General features: G+C 44.4%; 1 protein-coding gene across 4 annotated transcripts in view; it reads right to left on the bottom strand.

The window, feature by feature from the left end:
• Positions 1 to 4,185: 4,185 nt before the first annotated feature.
• The window catches only part of ZFAT (zinc finger and AT-hook domain containing), a 244,589-nt gene continuing 233,868 nt past the window's right edge, over positions 4,186 to 14,906 (bottom strand). For all 4 annotated transcript variants that reach the window (XM_030764163.2, XM_089898687.1, XM_022555539.2 and 1 more), the window contains one exon: positions 4,186 to 14,906. This exon is cut by the window's right edge and continues 48,995 nt beyond it. The gene's annotated coding sequence lies outside the window, so the exon portion shown is untranslated.

Below are 14,906 nucleotides of genomic sequence, written 5' to 3'. Positions count from 1 at the left end.
ACCACAAACTGACCTCATGCTCTGTCCCGTTCACTGACCCTTCCTCCCACCATCACCCAATCGCTCAAGCCAGGAGCCTAGCATCATCCTTGATTTCATCCTTTATCTTACCTCCTCCCCCTAAATCATCGCCAATCCCTCTTACTGTTATCCCTTAACTACTTCATCCCCTACATTCCTCTTTATCCCACTCAGCCTGCTCTGCTGAGGTCCTCACCATCAGCTACCCGGATGGTCTCCGTGCCTCCTGTTTCTTCTCAGAAATCCCGTCACTGCATTCCTATTTCAATTACACATCTAGAGTGAAAATTCACCCTCATGCTCAACCACACAAAAACCATACATTTCCCCCCAATACTGATAATACTGTCATCCCACAGACACCCCCCCCCACGGCATGGGCCTTGACGGATGGTCAGGCTCATCTCCTGCCCCCTCCCAGCTCACGGGCTGCACTGCGCATGGGCCGCAGCACTCGGCATGTCATCTCACACTTCTGTGATTTGGTGCCTGCCTCTCCCCACACCTCCACCTGAACCGCAACTCTCGGTTAAGGCGTCAGCCTCTATGAAAAATTTTTTCTGATGATCCTACAGCACAGCAGGTGGCTCTCCTCTGACCTCCCAAGCACCCTGTGCTTACCTCTGTCGTGTGTTCGTTAAGGGCAAAGGCTCCAGGCTCAGACTGCTTGGGGCTAGCTCCCAGATCTACCTTCACTAGCTCTGTGACCTCGGGAAAGTCGTTAGACTCTAAGTCTCGATTTCCTTATCTGCAAAATGTAGATAATAGCGTCACCGACACGAGCCAAGGGCTTTGGGGGGTGCAAGTCAAAGAAACCCAACTTAAGATTATTTAAGCAAAAATGATGCACTGTTTCGGTTAATGTAACAGAAAAGTCTAGTGTTACAATGGCTTCAGGCATGGCTGGATCCAGGTGCTCAAAATATGCCATTGAGATGCCGTCTGTCTCCATTTCTCAACTCTGTTTCCTCTGTGTTGACTTCTTTCCCAGGCAAAATTTTTCTTCATGGTTGCCTCTGCTGGTTTCAGTCCTGTATCTTCACAGCTAAGTTAGCACTAGGGAAGCAAAGAGCTTCTCATTCCTAGCAGGTTTAAAAACAAAGTAGACTTTCATTGGAATGGCTTGTCATACCGTGTGCCACCCCCAAACAAGCTGGGTTTTCCAGGAGGTTATAATGAACTGATTGACCATTTTTGGGTCAAGTGCTAAATTTTTAGAACTGGAGGCTAGGGCCTTCCAGTAGCACTCACTGCTCTTGGGCCAAGGCAAAAGGGGGTGCTAGTCCTTGATCCCACTCTTTAGAGGGAACCACTTATCACAAATAGAAACAGAAATAGGTTTATTAAAATACACAAGGGTGTGTCTACCATGGGATCCTTCAGTCCCTGAAGCCCGGAGCTTCTTTTAACTTCCATCCTCCTTAAGTTCACTGCTCAGGCCCCAGGGGAAGACTTGATCACGCCTCCCACCAATGGCCCTGAAGTGGACTCAGACATTTCTTAAAGCACAGTTGGCGGGGGTCGGGGGTAGGGCCTCAACGCCAGAAAACCCTTCTTAAGTTTTGAAATAGCCATTGTCAGGAAGGTAAAGGGATCGCCAGAGCTGACTCAAAACGCACCCATCCCCTACCCCCCGCCTTTCCTCTACACGGGATTCATTAATGATGCGCAGAACGGATCATCTCTAGTGTTCCTAACTCTGGCTGAGCATCAATGTGACGAGAGGAATCATGGCAGCTCGCAGGCAGGCGGTCCGGCCCCGAGACAGGCCCATTTCTGCCTCATTCCCGGTGAAGTGCTGGCCTCAGGCTCCCCGAGGTGCTCTGGTCCAGCTCTCAAGGGCCCTGCCAAATGGATTTGAGGAATGAAGAAACTGAAGTCCAGCCCATTTATTTTTAGCTAAATGAACCCTGAGTTCCCACTGAAAGCGAGCGTGGCCTCCACCCCGCCCAGGACCAGAACAGGAGGCACAGATTCCATCCTTGTGCCTGGCTCAGTATCTTCTCTCTCTCCTTCCCAGCAGGAATCTTTCTCAAGTGCAGAGCTGACCCTGTTGTTCCCTGGCTGAAAATCCTTTTATAATTCCACATTGTTCAAAAATAATAGGGTGCCTCCTATGTGTCAGCCTGTGTCCTAAGGACTTTATATAAATTCAGTATTTTAACCTTTACAACAACCCGATGATAAAAGCAGCATTATGTCCCCATATTACAGATCAGGAAACTGCGGCCCAGAGAGGGTAAACGGCCCCGCAAGGTTACACAGCAATCATGTGACAAAGTCGGGATTTGAACCCAGTGTTCTGTCTCCTCGACCTGACTCTTAACATCTCTTGGAAAAGTGCAAAAAATGCAAGATCTCAAAATAAGGGAGACAAGTCCATGGGAATCCCATGTGGGGTGGGCTCTTCCGCCCCTTTCCACTCCCTCTCTGTGCCTCTCTCCACAGCACAAGCAGGGAAGTGGGTCGCAGCAATTTGGGAGCCAAGGGATTGCGTTTCAGGGTGAAATGGAGCAGAACCGGATGAAAGCCTGTCACTCGAGCTGTCAGCCTGCATCGCCCAGGTCAGGGGCCGGATGGGGCCAGGTGAGGAGGGTGGGAGCCCAGTCGGAGGTACTTCACCCCAGCCCCACACTCACTGAGCACCGGCCAGAGTCCCCAGAAGCCAAGAAGAGCAGCTGCTCGAATGGGGAGCTTTCATTTGAGGGAGATTTTGTTTTTTACTAAGAGAGTGAGCGCTTGTTCTCATTAACCGTTCTCCAGACAAGTCGTTTGCTTCTCCAATACACGAAGAGGTACAAAACAGGAATACGGTTACTGAAAGGCAGTGGCAGGAGATGAAAGTCCAGGCTTCAGGCAAAGCCCTGGAAGCTCCAGGCCCTGCAGGGCCCCAGCCTGACCTTCTCATCGTCCCTCGGGCTCATCCCCTCTGTGCCTTGGCCCACGCTACGCCCTCTGCCCGGGATGCCTCCTCTCTCCATGCCCTCATTCAAACCCTCCCCCGCTTTCCCTTTACAACATCTGGGCTGGACGCTTCTTCCCTGCCATCCCCAGCTGGAAGCGACATCCCCCCATGGCTCTCACAGGATTTAGCCTCCTCTCCTAGGACACAACGGTGTCCTGATTTTACTCTGCACTTGCTAGACCCCTCGTCCTCTCAGAGCTCACTCACGGGAGGTACCGTTCGCTTCCCCAGCCGTGGGCAGGGTGATGTCATTCTCTGCACTGACAGAGGCGAGGGGGCTGAGGACCAGAGGGAGGGACCTGCTGACTCACAAGGTTAGTCACCAGGAAAGATGGCCCCACCGCCCATACAGGGGTTCAAAGCCCAGGACTAACACCGTCTCCTGACCTTGGAGCTGCTAGCGAGCTCCACCGCCCCCTTACCCCCGCGGATGCTTGCTCACCGTCCAGGGGGCTTTGTGTGCTCTCCGTGGGAACTTCATTCGCCAAACTCTTCCAATGACTCTTTGGGCCCTGGGGGAATGGGCACCTACACCTGCAAGCTCCCCTCTCTTCCCCGTCCTCTCCTCCCCACGCTCTGGCCACACTGGTTTGCTCATGTTTCTCTAACATGGAAAACTCCACTTCTCTCCACCTTGGAACCTGCACACACGTGGGCCCCTTCACCCAAATTTTCTCCTTCCTCCCCAGCCCCCTTGTCCTCCAACCCCCCCACCTGGCCTTCTCATCTCAGCTTGGAGAACACTCGCCCTGAACAGGCGAGGTCTACCTGCTTCACGATCTCACAGCCCCGTTATGTGTTTGATAGCATAAAGCACCTTTGGTGATTCATTTATTTTTATAAATTTATTATATTAAAATAAAAATATTTTATAATTCATTTAATGTTTATTTCCCTCACTAAACTGGCTACATGGGTATAACTTGAGCTACACCTATTTTGTCCATCATGGCAGCTCTGTGCTTGGCATTGTGCGTGCCAGGCATCAGCCTATCTATCGATCAATCAATTGATCGATCTATCTGTGTATCTATCTTTCTATCTATCTACACATGCATATTATAAATATGTGTGTGTGTATATGTACAGACATTTGCTGAATAAATAAATGAAGAACAAGATAAATGAAGGAAGTGCCACTGTTAGGATCTTGAAGTAGACAACCTTGAAAATTCCTTTTACTTTTAGAAAGAACACCCTTTTATTTTTTCAATATCTTTATTGAAGTATAATTGCTTTACAATGGTGTGTTAGTTTCTTCTGTACAACAAAGTGAATCAGCTATACATATACATATATCCGCATATCCCCTCCCTCTTAAGCCTCCCTCCCAGCCTCCCTATCCCACCCCTCTAGGTGGTCTCAAAGCTCTGAGCTGATCTCCCTGTGCTATGCGGCTTCTTCCCACTAGCTATCCGTTTTACATTTGGTAGTGTATATATGTCAGTGCTACTCTCTCACTTCGTCCCAGCTTCCCCTTCCCCAGCTGTGTCCTCAGGTCAGTTCTCTGCATCTGTGTCTTTTCTCCTGCCCTGCCACCAGGTTCATCAGTACCGTTTTTTTAGATTCCATATATGTGTGTTAGCATACGGTATTCGTTTTTCTCTTTCTGACTTACTTCACTCTGTATGACAGACTCTAGGTCCATCCACCTCATTACAAATAACTCAATTTCGTTCCTTTTAATGGCTAATATTCCATTGTATATACGTGCCACATCTTCTTTATCCATTCCTCTGTCGATGGACACTTAGGTTGCTTCCACTTAGGTTGCTATTGTAAATAGAGCTGCAGTGAACATTGTGGTACATGACACTTTTTGAATTATGGTTTTCTCAGGGTACATGCCCAGTAGTGGGATTGCTGGGTCGTATGGTAGTTCTATTTTTAGTTTTTTAAGGAACCTCCATACTGTTCTCCATAAGAAACATCTTTTTAGACAAGAAGGGGAAACTCAGGTTCTGTCCTTTTAGAGAAAGTCCTTAGAAAAGTCAGCTTTCCTGATCTCAGCTCTCTAGTCACGTGTCAAGGGTCCTTCCAGATTTAATTGAGCCATCTGTGGAGGCGCGTGTCTTGGTGCACGTCTCGGGGAGCAGAAGAGATAAAAGATGTTGGAAGGTGCTGGTTTCACTTGAGAGAGAAACAGACTGGAGGGAGGAGGCCACCCGAGGAGCCCTTGGGAAGGAGCCCAGAGCCAGTGAGCTTCTAAATGCCCCACAGCTGCAGGGGAGGAGTCCAGATGGGTTCTCTCCAAAAGTTGAAGCCCCAATGCACAAAACTGTTCTTCCTGCTGTTTGCTTCACTCACCCACAGCTTTGTTTTGAAAGACTCAATGGAAAATAAATGTTGGACCAGCTGTCTCCGCTCTCAGCACCTCCAGCAGTCTCTCCTCCTCTCCCAGTATCACCCAAAGGAGCTGAAGGGAGTTACTGAGTCTATATACTGGCCCCTTTAACTTTAAAAACTGAACTAAAATGAAATATATTCGGAATATAGGATTGAACTGTCTGTGCTTCTAACTAGTTAATTGGCCTTGGGGAAATCATGTAGCTTTCCTGAAACTTGGCTTTTTGACGTATAAAATGAGGATTAAAAAATTATATATGAATTGTCTTTTGCACAGGATTATATCAAGGACCAAGTACATCCAGAAGCAGCCCAGTGCCATGGTCTGGAAACAGGCAGACTGGATTGGATCTTGGTTCTGCCACTTGTTAGCTCTGTGGCCCCAGGTAAGTCACTTAACCTCTCTCGGCTTTAGTGTCGTCACCCATAACTGGAAACACAAAGTTTCCCTGCCTCTGACTGCAAGGGCTGTTGTAAGAATTAAATTAAAAAATGTACACAAGGTGTTTGGTGCAGGCCTGGTACATGGTAGAAACCCAAGAAATTATAGAAGCAGTAGCAGTATTAATGGCCTTAAGATAATGTAAGCTATAAATCACTATAACAGGTAAATATAATCAAGATCGTCATGATTACCAACAAAGTCAAACCCTGTCTTTTTCATGAAGACTCTTCCTAAAAATTATTGCCTATTAATCATTTCTTTTCCTAAACTCCCATAGAACATCTTCTCTGCACTGTATATTTGGAAATTTAACTATATTCTCCCATATGTTTTCTCGAATGGTTTAAGTTACAGTTAGAAACAAACATAGCTCGCCCAGGTCACACGTCCTGGGCGGGGATGGGGTGTGAGGTGGGCAGTATATGATAGAGTCACCTGATTCAGAGCCTAGAAATTAAGGGTCCAGGGACTTCATCTGAAGTTTGTTCCCAGAACTGAGCATTCTCCCAGGGACTGGTTTGTACCAAATGCCCTCTCCTCCACACACCCTCACACACAAAAACAAATGCATGATAATAAGTAAGCCTGAATCCGAACACATCTCTTAGAGTGGGAAATAGTAACATCCAGGTACAAGAGCACAACTTTTCACAACCCAGGGTCCCCCTCACTGGCTGGAGGACCCGGGAAGTACCCAGAATGAAGGAAGTACTCAACAAATATTTGTTGAATGAATAAACGAATATCATTAATGAGAGAACTGCGGGAGTGGCAGTTACCTATTACCACAATGATGCTGCAAAAAAGCAATCCAAACAGCCTCGGTGACAAACTATTGCTCATATATGTCAGGTCGACTGCAAGTAGGTTAGGTAGCTGTGCCGTCCTGGCTGAGGGGGGATGTGACTGCCCATGGGCATCATCAGAGGAGGAGCTGGGCAGGAGCCGGGTTCTCTAGCACCAACCCAGCGCCCTCCCAGGTTCTGTGTCTCAGTGCTAAGATTCTGTGTCAGGGAGAAGTAGAATAGATAGAGGATGGGGACTCACACCGTGCACACACAAACACAAGCTTCCCCATCGCATGCAGGACCAGCAAAATTCCAACAAGCTGGGCTAAGCCTGAAACAAGCTCGAACACCATTGCCAAGATCCGGGAGGCAGAATTTGGGCCAGCGCTACTAATGGGCTACATCTAATGAGGGACCAGGGAGTGGGAAGGGCTCCTTTGGGAACAGGATCGTTTGCCTACAAGAGGTACACCATCTATCCCAGCCACTGCAAGGGAAGCCATTTGCTAAGCATATGCATGCATCACCCCCCGGCCCCGGGAGTGTTCTCTTTTCCAGTTCACAGATCAGAAATGTACAGGTGGTAAGTGACTTATTATATTCCTTCTGAAAGCCTGGATCCAGGGCTCAGAATTGTCCCCCTGGATCCAAGATTACAGTCACACACACAAACCACTGTGATGAATTAATTTCTTTAAATCTTGCAGAATCCAGTGAAAGCATTGTTAGTCTCTTCTTCCTGGCTCCAGAAAATCAGGTGTGTGGGATTTTTCAATCTTCACCCACTAGCTCACATAGAAAGACTCTGAATATGGGGTGAGATAGATGTCAGCCTCTGATCAAGGTCGTTCCCCCCGCAGGGCCATCTTCCTAATGTCGCGTGATCTGAAGACATGGAATGGCCGTTATTCTTTTAGGACTCGTTAATTCAGTCAGTAAGCATGCATTCAGCATTACATACTAACTATTGGACTAGACACTGGTGTTAAGAATGAATAAGCCACAGTCTCTAACCCTCAGCCAATGACTTACAGGTGACTCTCACCCCTGAGTTTGTTTCGTTTTGTTTTTGTTTTTTTCTGCCTAGTGGGGAAAAGAGAATCATAAATAATGATAAAACCATTTGGAAAAACATTGCAATGGGTATATGAGCTACATAACACAAGATTAACAAATGAACTTGAAGGAGGAGGTAATATTTGACATCGACAGGATGAAAAGGCAATCCTAAACAGAGAGAAAAGTATTTGCTGGATATCGTGGACTGGCTCATTCAAAGTCCTTCCCTTCATCTTTCTAGGGGAGACTGGAAAGGCAAAATCCACATTTCATAGACTCCCTTGCTAAGGTCTGGATACAAATCAGATTCCACCAATTAGATGCTTTTGAGCGGGATTTGAAAGGTAGAAATATGCTGAACCAACTCATCTGCCTTTTGGGTGCTGCTTCTGCTGGTAAGGAAGACTCTGGGAATGTGAAGATTTTCTGCAGTAGCATTTCAGGGTCTACTGTCCAGCTCTGTATCTTCCAATAGGCATTTGAAATGATAGTAGAAGTCCTTTATTCCAGGAGAGCTTCCCTGACAGTCTCAGAAATAGAAGCACCCCTGGTTAAGCTATTCTATACTGATCTGGGAGTGATTCCTTCCAGCGATTTCATTAGCACTGAATTCCTTTTACCAAATGCCTTTCTGCTTAAAATACTTAAGTTGATTTCTATCTCTTGCATTTAATTCTTATTGATATGGAATTTAGAGTCAAACACATGCTTAGAGATGGGACCTTGAGATTTTTTTTCTGAGATTACAGGGTTTGAAGGCAGGAAAAAAATGCCATTACCATTTGAAAATGGGTTATATGGCACACAATGGCAAAACAGTTACTTAAAATATCAACTCTGAGCTTCCAGGTATGATGGTCCAACTGGTATCAGACTTGCCTTCCTGAAATAAGCAATCATGAAACTGAGAAAAGCATATAAGACAACGGTTTTTCAGACATGTGACAACAGACTACACAAACTGATATTCCCAAGAGAAGAGAAATTCACAGGTGAGCCTCATAATTGCCCGAGCTCTCTGCGAGGGAACTTCCTGACTGTGAACCGGAGACAAAGAACACCAAGCTGGGGCTTCCCTGGTGGCGCAGTGGTTGAGAGTCTGCCTGCCGATGCAGGGGACACGGGTTCGTGCCCCGGTCTGGGAAGATCCCTCATGCCGCGGAGTGGCTGGGCCCGTGAGCCATGGCCGCTGAGCCTGTGCTCCGCAACGGGAGAGACCACAGCAGTGAGAGGCCCGCGTAACGCAAAAAAAAAAAAAAAAAAAAAGAACAACAAGCTGAATTGCAGAGTGGCCAGAATCATGTGGAACAGGGCATTGGAGGGGACAAAGCTGTACACATGTGTATGTCGGGGAGGTCACCTACAAGTCAATGACTGAAGGCAAGGCTGCACAAGCAACATGAATGACACTCCAAGAGGCTTACCATAGGAAGCAGAATAGAGATACTACTAGAGGTTGAACAGTGTCCAGGACTTTGAAATTCTGGCCCAGCAAGAGAGGAGTAAGTTCTCAACCTAAATCAGAAGGGCCCTGATTTAGGTTTAAGGACCACATCCTACAGTTATGCCTGCACTAGACACACCCCAACAGATCCTGAAATCAAGACATGATAAGACCTACAACAGAGACAGGCTTAGAGATTGGGTCTTCCCAAATTATAGGGGCTTGAGAAACACCTTAGGTTTTTCACAGATCAATCTTTACAAAGCACAAAAGCAAATCAACACAAATTCAAGGTGATTAGCTATTAATTGAGCCACCTCCAATTTAAAACGTCAATATTCTTTATTCACTTTGTTCACTAAAAATTCAAAAGTACTAGACATGCAAGGAAAAATAATACATGGCTTGCAGTCAAGAAAATTAAAAACCAAACACAAACTAGCACAGATGTATTATTTAGCAGACTACAATTTTAAAGCAGCTGTCATGTTCATTGAATTAATAGAAAATGTAATCTAAATCTAAATGAGTGAACAGATAGGGAATCTCAGCAAAGAAATGGAAACTATATAAAAGAACCAGATGGAAATTCTAGAACTGAAAACTGAAATAAAATACTTGGATGAGCTTAACAGAAAATTGAAAATGACAAAAGAAAGAGTCAATGAACCTGAAAATAGGTCAACAGAAATTGTTCAATCTGAAGAGAAGAGAGAAAAATCTTGGAGGAAAAAAAAAAAAATGAACAGGGCCCTGGGGGACAATATCAGGGAGCTCTTCAGAGACTTGTGGGGCAATATCATACGTGTATGATAAGAATAATAAGAATCACAGAAGGAGAAGAAAATGAGAACCGAGCAAGAAAAATAATATTTCAAGAAACAACAGGCCACTGTAAAAGAAGCAAGAATCCTCAGAGCCCTTAATAAGCTATATATTAAGAATTTCCAGAAGAGACCATCATAAGCAGAGTCTGCAAAATTTGACTCTAGAACCTCTATACCATGGAGTATATCACAGAACCACGTTCTATAGAATTCACTTTGGGAAACATCTCCCTACAGACGGGACATGCAGCTCAGGCATTTTTTGGGGTTCAGCTGGTTCAGGTGAATGAGCGATCCCGGGCTCACAGAAGATGATGACATGCGGGGGTGGGTGATGGTTACAATGACAAGAATACCCTAGGAGTTCAGGGAGGACACAGAAAGGGAGGTGGAAAGGGCTGAGGACAGATATCCTCCACAGACCGACACTGGCTCTGAGCCAGCCCCTGCTCAAGGGCTACTTAACATCTTCAGGTTCACAAGCACCATTTGGTGCAAGCAGCCCCGGGAGCCCCCAGGGAAATCAGCGTCCAGAACTCAGAACACTCATTTCCACCAAAGGAGACAGGAGCCCTGAAGAAGCGCCAAAATCCAGGTGGAGAGGACTGCTTTGTGTTTTCAAGTTTTGAAAGTGACAAAATTGTAAGAAAGGCCATCCGATGTAAAAGGCATAGCACAAGACCACAAATCGCAGTTCTCTGAGTCTGACCAACTCTTCCTATGTGACAAATGGGAGAACCCAGAGGATATTAAACAAAATAAACCACAAAATATAAAACGAAAGCTCAAGTAGTGACTAAGAGACAGGTCATGTGACTGACTGCATATTAAAATCCTGCAAATGCGTAACCCTTTCATGTAGAGAGTGTCTGAGAGTTCATTATTCCATTTGATCTTCAAGACAACCCATGAGGCATATGGCATCTTTTCCATTTTACAAGTGAAGAAACAAACTCAGGAAGTACTGTGAATTTCCAGATACCACGTAATTAGGAAACAACAGGACTGAGACTCAAATGTAGCTCAGCCAAACTGGAAGGAACCAGCCAGGGCTAGTCCCTGGCAACATTGTCAAAAGTCTGTCTTATCCACTTCCTTTACCATGTCCCTCTTTTCACCACAGCTCCCATCCACCCCATCCCCACCATCATACTCCTGCCCAGAACTGCCCGTAATCTGGCAGCTCTTTTCTTCCTCTGCTCTCTTGTTTACTGTGTAGAGTTGGTAAGATACTGATTCTCTCTGCCTCAGTCTCTTCATTCATAAAATGGGATAATAATTGCTTCCATGCCTAGCCCATGATAAGTATCCAAAAAGCAAAATAGAAAGGTACTTAAAAACAAAAAATGATGTGTAAGTTCAGATATAATTTCCTCTTGTCTCATCCTAGAGATACTGACTGTCATAGAATCAATACTATAAATAACTGCTTTTCCTCCAAAATGAAAATTGTCCATCTCTCTAATTATAAAATTATTCAAGCAGATTATGAATAACCTAGACAATATCAAAAAGTACAGAGAAGTAAGTGAAGCATCCATTTTACACACAAACACACACACACACACCACACACAGGAACATACATATATACACATGTATAACTGATAAACCTGACTGTCATCTTTTTATAGACTGTGGTCTTTGTGGTGTGGCATAATATAGCACAAAGAAAAACCTGGGTCATAAAATCTTAGGCGACTTTGATTTTATTGATGACGGATGCTTCCCAATGTCATGAGAGCAAGGCTACTGGCATCTCCCCATGTAGCTCCAAGGCTTAGGCTGATCAATAACACAAAAGTTCCCTTTGCCCAGCATTTCAAGTCTTTCTAATTCCAGGTCCCCATCAGCATAATAACCCAGAACCCACAAAAATCAGTGCAAATCATTTAATAGTGAAGTACATGCAGAATGATCGATGCCTGAACAGTGTCTACATTTTGAGAACAAAGGGGAAGAAATATTAATATAGGTGACTTGAATCTCAGCTTACACAGCAACACTCCAATTTTAAGACATCTTCAAAAGATAAATATTTTTCTTTAAACAAAAATAGAATCATAATATATGTACCATTTAAAAATCCACTACTTCCTGTTAATGAAATATCATGGGAAACTTATGTGTCAATGAGAATCTATCTATGGATTTGCCTGCTCTGGACCATTTGTTTAAATGGAATCATGCAATATGTGATCTTTTGTCACTGCCTAGTGTTTTCAAGGTTTACCCATGGTACAGCATGTATCAGTACTTCATTCTTTTTTATTGCTAAGTAACATTCAATTTTCTAGATATAACAAACTTTTGTTTATCCACTTGTCAGTTTTAATCCACACTGTAAATGGATGAATAATAGGTTGTTGTCTGTCTGTGCCCTCACTATTTCATCCTTTGATGATCGGCATGTGGATCTTTCTAAATGTTTAATTTCTATAGACAACAATGCAAATCACAGATTTATAAATATTTCTTTATACACATTGGATAATATCCTTACCTCACACCATAAACAAAAATCAATTCCAGATGAATTACAGATCTAAATGTGAAAGATAAAACAATAAATGTTTAGCTGGTAATATAGGAAAATATAAATATGGCCTTGGAGGGAGCAAAGTTTCTTAAATAGAACACACACACAAAAAAAGTAACCGCTAAGATGGTTAAAAGATGAATAAACGGGACATTTTTAAGACTTAAAACTTTAAAAAAATCAAAGTCACCATTGAATAAGATATTTGCAGTACATATATCCAACAAAAGGCTCATATCCAAGATTGCTAGAAAACTCCTCCAAATCGATAAGGAAAACACAGGTAACCCAACAGAATGTGGTTAAGAGAATTGAACAAGCACTTCACAGAAAGAATATCAAAACGACCAATAAACACATGAAAAGATTCTCCACACCTTCAGTCACAAAGAAATGCTAAATTAAAACCACAAGAAGACATAACTACACAGCTACCAGAAGAGCTTTTTCTTTAAATAACAAATATATAGAGCAACTGAAACTCTTACACTGCTGCTGACATGGGTTTATGTTATTACAATCACTTTGGAAGACTGCTTGGGAGTACTTACAAAAGCAAATGTGTACCCTAAGACCCAGAAGTTCCACTCTTAGGTATATATCCAACAAAAATAAATACATCCATGAATCAAAAGACATGGAATAGAACGGTCAAAGCAACATGATTCACAGTAGCCCAGCATTGGGGGAAAAATGTCCAACAACAGCCAAATAAATAAATAAACTGTGATATAGTCTTGTAGTCGTAAATGGTGCAGCGATGAAAATGAACCATTGCTACATACAAAAACATGGATGAAGTTCACAAATATATGTTGAGCCAAGGAAGCTAAACACGAGAGTGTGTGACACATGATTTCATTTATATAAAGTTAAAAACTAGGAAAGATATTTGATGACGAATGAGAACAATGGGTAATTTGGGGGCACTAGTAAATAAGGTGCTGTTTTGGTCACACAAGTACGTTCCCTTTGTGAAAATTCCCCAAGCCACGCACGTGATTTGTGCCCTTTTCTGTGTGTATATTACACTTCAGTATAAAGCTTATTTGAAGACAAGTGATATCCAAGACCACTGGATGAACTTCCATGCCCCACTATTGTAAAACAAGCCCTTGTGACGGAGCGGTGAGTCTCCCCATCCACAAGGTAGCACAGCCCACCATCTGCCCACAGAAGGAGGAGGTGGTAGGGGCAGTGTGGTCTGATGAGCAAGGAGGTTGGAAAGGAGATTGGTCCAGGAGAAGAGACTCTAGGACCTCAGTGGTCTGGAAACTCAGTGGTGCCCTTGACACCTGGGCTGAAGAAAACTAGGATTGGAGACATGGGGACCATCTTTGCTTCCCTGGCTGAAGTGGGAGAGGGCAGGGAAGGTAGCACTTCCTTTCTGCCCACCCACCACCAACTGCCACTGAGTCAACAGAGACCTGGTTCTTCCTCCATCACAGGGCCGTTGGCAAGCAGCACATCCCACCCCCTCCACCCCCTAGAAATGGCTCCAAATCATCATTAGGAGGATAGCAACTAAAAGGCCAGATTCAACACGTAGAAAACTATTTAGGGATGTCAAAATATAATATGCAAATTGTGAATTATTTAAAACAAAAAACAGAACATGAAATTTGAGGACTGCCTATCGTTCAGAAACAAGATGGACCACAGCACGTGCTCTGATTGAGCCGCACGCTGTTTTTTATCGAGTCGCTCCTCTAAGCTCAGTTATACTTGACCCACAGAGCTCTAAATCTCATGAAGGTTGTGTGGCAGTCTTTTCACTTTGGTTGTATGTCATTTGTGTCCTCCTAAGGAAGGGAACTCAGGAGGGTCTTCTCTACTCTTTCCCTGGAGGGGAGGTATATGCAGCTGTATTCTCCTCCTGCCCCACAGTGACAGATGAAGAGAATTCCTTTCTTTGCCAATGAGGGGAACTGAGGTAGGAAAGAGCGGCCCAGTCCCTCAATATTTCAAATGCACAGAAGGGATCATATACACACTCAACCCTGACAAAGTTTTAACTGTCTGCATACTTGAATATTCTGATGATGGGATCAATCCAAGAGAATCAGAGGTGGAAAACCAGCCAACATGGCCTGAATCTAGCCACCATATCCCAATGCACCATGAAATGGATGGTTCCAGTCCCAGAGAGGCTTTCCTGCCCAAACTTTGGAATCATCCCCTACCTTGAACACTTCCACGCTCATGGCACTCTTGTCTTCTCTCCAACTCCCTCAGCACGGATACTCTCTCATTTAACCCATTCCTCCCGATGGACAGAGTATACTGTCCATCCCTCAGAAATTCTTAAATCCACATTGTGGCATGTAAATTGCATGGCCTTTGGCATATGTGGTAGGTAAAAGTATTCATTCATTCATTCAACAAATATTCACTGAATGTGCCTTTCCTCCTTTGCTAAATCTCTGCCTCTGGCTGGAGTGGACAAGTCCTAGAAGTGGGAGAGGAGGAATAC

The sequence above is a fragment of the Delphinapterus leucas genome, chromosome 17 (assembly GCF_059928025.1).
Source record: "Delphinapterus leucas isolate spDelLeu-1000000601 "Yukka" chromosome 17, BTC_Dleu_Yukka2, whole genome shotgun sequence".
In the NCBI taxonomy this organism is placed as follows: domain Eukaryota; kingdom Metazoa; phylum Chordata; class Mammalia; order Artiodactyla; family Monodontidae; genus Delphinapterus; species Delphinapterus leucas.
Note: the sequence above shows the minus strand (reverse complement) of the source record. Positions and strands in the feature narration are given on the sequence as shown.